General features: G+C 36.8%; 3 non-coding genes across 3 annotated transcripts; 1 reads left to right on the forward strand and 2 right to left on the reverse strand.

Moving 5' to 3' along the window:
* Positions 1 to 3,017: 3,017 nt before the first annotated feature.
* Positions 3,018 to 3,089, reverse strand: trnaq-cug (transfer RNA glutamine (anticodon CUG)). Its single transcript has one exon. It is a non-coding gene; the product is annotated as a tRNA-Gln (tRNA).
* Positions 3,090 to 5,038: 1,949 nt separating this feature from the next.
* trnae-cuc (transfer RNA glutamic acid (anticodon CUC)) lies at positions 5,039 to 5,110 on the reverse strand. Its single transcript has one exon. It is a non-coding gene; the product is annotated as a tRNA-Glu (tRNA).
* Positions 5,111 to 8,540: 3,430 nt separating this feature from the next.
* Positions 8,541 to 8,613, forward strand: trnat-cgu (transfer RNA threonine (anticodon CGU)). The gene has a single exon. It is a non-coding gene; the product is annotated as a tRNA-Thr (tRNA).
* The last annotated feature ends 254 nt before the right edge of the window (positions 8,614 to 8,867 follow it).

Genomic DNA, 8,867 nt, shown 5'->3' on the forward strand with positions numbered 1-8,867 from the left:
ATAAAATAAATTAAACTATGTCAAAACAAAAGACTACCTCACCAAGAGGATAAACGCTCACGGTATAAACAAAACACAACTTTTGTTCAAAAAAGAAACCAAACGTTCACTTTACCTTACAAGAGTACGTAATGCACTCTCAACCTTCTGGGAACTATTCAGCAGGACAAACCGGCGGTGCTCCCCCAATCACCCCGAGCTGATCCGCGCCCCGTCCCTTATACCCAGAAACCACGCCTTGCCCATTAGTGCGAAGGTTCCTGGGTTGTGTAGTCTTAAAGGCGACACCGCTCTTTCTTACAATATATATATACAGTATATATATATATATATATATATATATATATATATATATATATATATATATATATATATATATATCCTGCATATATACACACACAGTGTATGGCAAATGAAAAACACAGTAATATTAAGGTGGACCTTCGATGGACAAGAAAAGAAATAGAATTTTTAGATACCATAGTAAAACTTGAAGAAGGTTCAATTGAGACTGACCTCTTCTGTAAACCTACTGACATGCACCAGTATTTACACATGTCCTCTGCACATCCGATACACACTAAAAGAGCAATCCCAAAGGGTCTAGGAATAAGAATACGAAGAATATGCTCAAAAGAAAGTGACTCTGTAAAACAAAGAAATGTATTCAAAACAAATCTTAAAAAAAGAGGATACAAAGAAAGAATTATAGAGATGGAGTCAAGAAAAGTGGATAAACTAAAAAGAGATGATCTACTAGATTATAAAAATAGAGATAAAAAAGTCCCATTAGTAATGACTTACTCTAAACTTTTGCCCAATATTTCTAAGATAGTTTGGAAACACTTGTGGATTCTACATAATTCAGAAAACTTAAAAAAATGTATTTCTTAAGGCCCCAGTTGTAGCATTCAAAAGAGAAGCTAATTTAGGTGATATTTTAATTCACAGTAAACATAAAAGAATAATTTACAAAATAGGTTCTATGAACATGTGCACCAGTAGATGTAAAGTGTGTAAATACATGGACAAAAGTAAAAATATAATTAAACATAAGAACACCACATATCCACCAAAAACTAATACCTACTGTAAAAATAGCAATGTTGTTTATGGAATAGCCTGTGAAAAATGTGATAAAATCAAATATGTTGGAGAGACTGGAACTACTTTATATAAAAGAATTCAGAACCACCTTTCTTAATTATAAATAAAAAATTGAATGAACCAATAGTACAGCACTTCACCAGTCAAGGACATGACATAAATGATGTAAAGTTTGTAGTATTAGAACAGCTAAAATTAGACAATGCGACATATAGAAGAATAAAAGAAAGTAAATGGATAAATAAACTGAACACGATTATGCAGCGGGACTCAACAGAAAAGAATGAACTAATTAACTTCAATAAATATATAACATTTAAATAAATAAACAAAATTAATTCAAAAGTTGTGCATGCTGATGCGCTGGGGAGGCCAAATCAAGACTGATCCTCAGAGCCAGCTTTGCATGATATAATATAAATATAAGTTTATATAAAGTAATGTTAATTAGAATTAATTCAGATTCGAAGATAGAAGTAAAAATGATGTCACAATATATAGAACACCATTACATCATGTAAAAATAAATCATGGATTTGAATGTAAACAATAACAAGTAGTTGTCATGCCGTCAAAAACCTATAAATACCTCCAATGTTTTGATTCAAACACAGGTTCCCTTGAGAAAGATATGTACAACACATCGAAACGTTGGGCAGCTGGCTCTTTGAGCTAAAATATATATATATATATATATATATATATATATATATATATATATATATATATATATATATATATATATATATATATATTACAAACGAGCAAGATGGGCTGAATGGCCTCCTCTCGTTTGTAAACTTTCTAATGTTCTTATATATATAATGCATTATGTTGTTGCTTTTTATATTTTATGTATTTTGTTTAATGTTTTATACTGTAAATTGTTATCTATATACACAAGATAAGCTAAGTAACAGAAATATAATTGTAAGTCGCTCTGGATAAGGGCATCTGCTAAGAAACAAACAAATAAATAAATAAATAAATAAATAAATAAATAAATAAATAATAATAATAATAATAATAATAATAATAATAATAATAATAATAATAATAATAATAATAATGTTGTGCAGCAAAAAGTTAAATAGTTAACAATAAAGGAGTGTTTATTCCAGTCTCCGAGTGCTAATGATGTGTAATGCCCAGGGACAAAAAAAAACAACCCTTGAGAACAGGCTTCTGCAGCTGGATTCTCTGTTACACCTATTCTCGACTGGCCTCCGGGTGGCAGGCGAGAATTCTACCACTGAACAACCAATGCTCCTGCACATTATTTCAATGTGGCTGGATTTCTGTGTGCCCTGCGATGGACTGGCGTCCCGTCCAGGGTGTAGTCTCGCCTTGCTCCTTGTGCATGCTGGGTTAGGCTCCAGCTCACCGCGACCCTGTAAAGGATTAAGTGGTTAATGATAATGGATGGATGGATGGATGGATGGATTTCTGTGTGTTGGCTGGGCTGACAAGATTTTAACACAACAGCTATGGTGAGCATTAAAACAGCACCTAGAGCAATGTGAAAGATGAAAGGTTTGACAGTATGCTTACAAGAAAAAAAGTAGAACACACCATGGTTCCGTTACCAAAGCTCTGGCCAGGATGGCCACCAGGGAAGCTGATAGGAGGATTTCGCGACACATCTGAAATCCATGTCAAGTGAAACTACTAGTCAATTTGTAGGACCAAGCAGAACTAGCGTGATACCTTCCCGTGCGAGGCTCTGTGGCACAATGGATAACGTTGGACTTCTAGTCAAACACTAAGAGGTGATTCAAAGGTTGTGGGTTTGAGTCCCACCAGAGTTGTGTTTGGGGGGGCTGTTGTAGGAATTGAAAGCATGTGTTGGTTTAAAAGAACACCTACCCATATAGTTATTTTTTTGGTGCCAAACTGATAGCTTAAAAGCATGGTTCCACCGAGATTTGAACTCAGATCGCTGAATTCAGAGTCCAGAGTGCTAACCATTACACCATGGAACCGACGGCGATGTCCTGCGGGGCACATGGCCCGTCGCTCCTGCTGCTCCAAAGTGTCGAATATTCCCGCTGGCGACCCATGAAGTGCTTTTTTGGAAACAAAATATGACTTGTATTAACATTACATTGTGTCTATGTGGTGTGCATGGCTTATCCCTCCCCTCCCACTCTCCTACTTAACCTGTTGATTATGAAGTAGTGATACTTACCTTGATTGCTGCCATTGTGTTTTTTTGGGGGGGCTGTTTTTTGGTAACAAAATATTGTAACACAATATGCTAATGAGCTAACAATGCACACCTTGAGTGCTGCTATTATTTGAACATGTTTCTAACGAGTTATTGATACTCAACTTGAATACTGCTATTGTTTACAACGCTGCTAACGGTGCATTGTACTTACCTTTTGTAACACATCATCGGTTGATGTGTTGGGAGAGCCACTTGTTAACATGTATTATGCATATTAATTGACGTTTTTATTTGCACCTATATTTATATATTGTAATATTAAAGAGTCGTTTATTAGTTTATGCTATGTATACTATTTATTAACCTGCTACAATTATCCTGCCACTATTACTTATTATCCTAGCTATAGTATATGCTGGTTTCACAATTGCTGCTAATATATTAACGGATTAAGTGTATAACTAACACATGCTTTTGAGTGTAAATCTAGGTTCTGGTTGAACCCAGGCAAGGCGGGCTGCTTGCACGAAAATGCTACTTTGGTTGTTGATTTGATAGCATTTCTTTCATGCAGAATGCTACTTAAACGCAGCCCAAAACTACGATGTTTCCACCCAGTTTCAAACAGGGGATCTATCGCATGTGAAGCGAACGTGATAGTCACTATACAATGGGGAAAACAATAATACTTTAGCACCCCCGTTGTTTGTCTTACTCCAGATCCGAAGGTTGTGTTCAAATCACGTTTAGGTCAGTCTTTTACGTTCGACAAAACATGGCAAATTTTTTCAGCGTGGCTGGACTTCTGTGTGTTGGCTGGGCTGACAAGATTTTTACACAACAGTTATGGTGAGCATGTAAAACAGCACCTATAGCAATGTGAAATATGAAAGGTTTGACAGTATGCTTACAAGAAAAAAAGTAGAACACACCCTGGTTCCTTCACCAAAGCTCTGGCCAGTACGAGGATTTAACCTGCGACCTTGGTGTTATTAGCACCACACTCTAACCAGCTGAGCTAACCGGCCACTTGTGCCTCGTAACTGGAAAAATAAATACCAACAATTACAAACCAACAATTTGTTGCAATGGTCTAGAAATGCAACATTTCAAAGTTGCGTTTATTTTGTGTTTTATCACTGGAGGTGGGGGATCGGACATGCAAATAGTCAAAAACGGTGTGTAAATTGTCATAGATCCATTTTATATGAATACATAGTTCTAAAACAAACACTGTCCAAACAGGGACTTGAACCCTGGACCCTCAGATTGCTCTTATTGTATTACTTGTATTGTAACGCTTGAAATGTTTTTGCTTACGATTGTAAGTCGCCCTGGATAAGGGCGTCTGCTAAGAAATAAATAATAATAATAATAATAATAATAATAATAATAATAATAATAATAATAATAATAATAATAATAATAAAAGTCTGATGCTGTACCGACTGAGCTATCAGGGTTCTTTCTTTGTCCTGCCACTTTTGTAAAAACAAACTTATGGTTCAAGTGGGGTCGCTGGAAGCAGTCCAGAAAAAAAATATGTATCTTCGTTGAAAAATGGTCATTGTTTTTGAAATGTGTATATATGATATCCTGAATATATTCAAATTGAATTTAGATATAAATTAACAAGAAAGTGTATACTTGAGCAAGACGGATTAAAATGGCCATCTTTTGTCAACAGCATAGGCCTTTGCAGGCCAGAGTGGAGAAAGCAAAGCATACAGAACACCCTTCAACAGAACACAAACAGAAGTGTTCCCTGACCAGGAATTGAACCTGGGCCGCGGCGGTGAGAGCACTGAATCCGAACCACTAGACCACCAGGGAAGCTGATAGGTGGATTGCGCGACATGCCTGAAATCCATGTCAGCAAAATAAACACAAGTGAAACTACTAGTCAATTTGTAGGACCAGGCTGAACTAGCGTGATACCTTCCCATGGGAGGCTCTGTGGTGCAATGGATAATGTTGGACTTCTAGTCAAACACTAAGAGGTGATTCAAAGGTTGTGGGTTTGAATCCCACCAGAGTTGTGTTTGGGGGGGACTGTTGTAGGAATTGAAAGCATGTGTTGGTTTAAAAGAAAACCTATCCAGAGTACTGTAATCTGCCAAGGGTTTAATCTGTAGCATTTTGTATTTAATCATATCCTGATGTAACTATCACTGTTATCTGCTGTATCATTGAATTGTATTTTGTCACACTTGTACTTGCTTAAACCAAAGTCATTGTATTTATCTTGCTCTTATTGTATTATTACTTGTACTGTAACACTTGAAATGTATTTGCTTACGATTGTAAGTCGCCCTGGATAAGGTCGTCTGCTAAGAAATAAATAATAATAATAATAATTATACAGTTATTTTTTTGGTGCCAAACTGATAGCTTAAAAGCATGGTTCCACCGAGATTTGAACTCGGATTGCTGGATTCAGCGCTAACCATTACACCATGGAACCGACGGCGATGTCCTCCCGGGCGCATGGCCCGTCGCTCCTGCTGCTCCAAAGTGTCGAATGTTCCCGCTGGCGACCCATGAAGTGCTTTTTTGGTAACAAAATATGACTTGTATTAACATTACATTGTGTCTATGTGGTGTGCATGGCTTATCCCTCCCCTCTCTATTTTAACCTGTTGATTAAGAAGTAGTGATACTTACCTTGATTGCTGCTATTGCTTTTTTTGGGGCTGTTTTTTGGTAACAAAATATTGTAACACAATATGCTAATGAGCTAACAATGCACACACTGAGTGCTGCTATTATTTGAACATGTTTCTAACGAGTTATTGATACTCAACTTGAATACTGCTATTGTTTACAACGCTGCTAACAGCGTATATAACAGGAGGCTGTGTGGTCCAGTGGTTAAAAAAAGGGTTTGTAACCAGGAGGTCCCCAATTCAAATCCCACCTCAGAACACTGACTCATTGTGTGACCCTCAGCAAGTCACTTAACCTCCTTGTGCTCCATCTTTCGGGTGAGACATAGTTGTAAGTGACTCTACAGCTGATACATAATTCACACATCCTAGTCTCTGTAAGTCGCCTTTGATAAAGGTGTCTGCTAAATAAACAAATAATAATATCATGGGTTGTGAGAGCCACTTGTTAACATGTATTATGCATATTAATTGACATTTTTATTTGCACCCTATATTTATATATTGTAATATTAAAGTGTTGTTTATTAGTTTATGCTATGTATACTATTTATTAACCTGCTACAATTATCCTGCCACTATTACTTATTATCCTAGCTATAGTATATGCTGGTTTTACAATTGCTGCTAATATATTAACGGATTAAGTGAATAACTAACACATGCTTTTGAGAGTCAACTGCTTGGAAGGCAGCTATGTTCACCACTATACCACCAACGCCACTGCTTTAGCTTTATCTGTCTGTTAAACATCAGCAGTTTTTTTTTAAATTGTCTGTACAAATGCAATACATCCCAACGTTACGTTTGGTTCACGTTTTATCACTGGGGTAGGGGAACCGGTCACGAAAATTGTCAAAAACATTGCGTAAATTGCCATTTGTTTGTGCTATATGGATTCATAGTGCTAAAAATGAACACCGCCCGAACAGGGGCTTGAACCCTGGACATTTCGATTCAAAGTCTGATGCTCTACTGACTGCAGAGCGGTACACTGTCAGGTAGTAGCAGGGTGGCGCAGTGGAAGCATGCTGGGCCCATAACCCAGAGGTCGATGGATCGAAACCATCCTCTTCGAGGTTTCTCTTTCGTTCAACATTTTTCGAGGCGGTGCTTCAAATAAATGAACCAAGAGTGAGATTGATTTATATTTTGCCTTGCGCATTTCTGTTGAGTGTTACAATAAAAGAGTGCATGTATATTATGTTTTATGAATGTGCATGTGTGCATAGCGCAACTTAATCAATTTCGGCACCTCCTCAAGACTCACCTCTTCAGACAGCACCTGTAGAACTCCTATTTTCCCTGTTGACACTTTATCACTCTTCCTTAATGTGCTTTACTTGCTCTTGTCTTCTCCCTATTTTACTGCATTTACTGTACTGTAATCTGCCACAAGTGTTATGTAGTATTTTGCATTTAATCATATCCTGATGTAACTATCACTGACACTGTTATCTGCTCTGATTGATTCGTATTTTGTCATATACTTGTACTTACTAGAACTGAAGTCATTGTATTTTATCTTGCTTTTATATGTATGAATACTTGTACTGTGATTCTTGAAATGTATTTTTGTTTACAATTGTCACTGTGGGTAACGGCGTCTGTGTCCTCAGAAGTCTCTGATTATATTACGATTACTATCAGACTCACGGGCAGCAGTGTGGAGTAGTGGTTAGGGCTCTGGACTCTTGACTGGAGCGTCGTGGGTTCAATCCCTGGTAGGGGACACTGCTGCTGTACCCTTGAGCAAGGTACTTTACCTAACCCAACTGTATAAATGGGTAATTGTATGTAAAAAATAATGTGATATTTTGTAACAATTGTAAGTCTCCCTGGATAAGGGTGTCTACTAAGAAATAAATAATAATAATCATATAACAAGTACTGCTTTATTACAAATTGAGCATAAACTGCATTTTTGTATTAAGTAAAAAACAAGTTGAAAAATAGTGAAAAGCTTTAAAATTGCATCGCTGCTGCTGCAAATATTAGGGTTAACACCTAAAACGAGTGTGTCCTCAGAATTAGCATGTGCCTTGTTTTATGGTCATTCCTTGCTCAGCAATGCGACCATAGCTTCACTCTAATATGAAATCCATTTAATGTAAAACAAAATGTTTCTGGTAAAAGATGTACGATTCTTAACTCCAAATTAATTCATTTTCAAAGACAGCCTAAAACTACTGTAATTATTGCCATAGAAGTACCAGTTCTTTTGGATCAAAATACGGTTACTGACAGGCTTGTTGACTGAGGCAGTACTGAAACTTTCAGTTCATTATTATGAAAAAAATAAATAAAAAATGGGTGTATACTACAGCCGGTAGATGGTGTCAAGTGTTTTAAAAAAATACTATTTGCAAAATAGTATTCACTAATTTCTATTTAAAATACATGTCTGGCAACCTATTTTCTATTTGTTTTTTAAATAAATATGGAGACCAATGTTTTCTATTTAAAGAGTTTCCGTGACTATTTTGCCCATCCTTGGCTTCAGCTGTTAACCGTAAGGTTGGTTTCCAGACAGATTGCCTGTCCGGGCAGCCTTCTCAATAGACTCCAAGCTTCCGATTTCATTTGCAGTTGTGAAGGGTGCGGTGGCCAAGTGGTTAAGGCGTCGGTCTCGTAAACCGAAGATCACGGGTTCAATCCCCGTCCGTACCTTGCTGTATATATATGCTGTATATTTCAAATGGTTTTCGTGGTAGAAATATGTTTTAATATAACTCACCCTGCGGTCTTGAACACCAGTTACATGAGGATTCCCCTGAGATCAATGTGGCTATAAGCAATTATACTACTTTGAACTTGAAGAAGGCTGCTACATTGTAGACCTCTAACCAAAATAAACAATGTTACAAGTGTTGATATGAGGGAAGGGTATACGTCTGACTGTAGTTTGAACCACCCCAAAAGAA

The sequence above is a fragment of the Acipenser ruthenus genome, unplaced genomic scaffold, assembly GCF_902713425.1.
Source record: "Acipenser ruthenus unplaced genomic scaffold, fAciRut3.2 maternal haplotype, whole genome shotgun sequence".
NCBI classification, from domain to species: Eukaryota; Metazoa; Chordata; class Actinopteri; order Acipenseriformes; family Acipenseridae; genus Acipenser; species Acipenser ruthenus.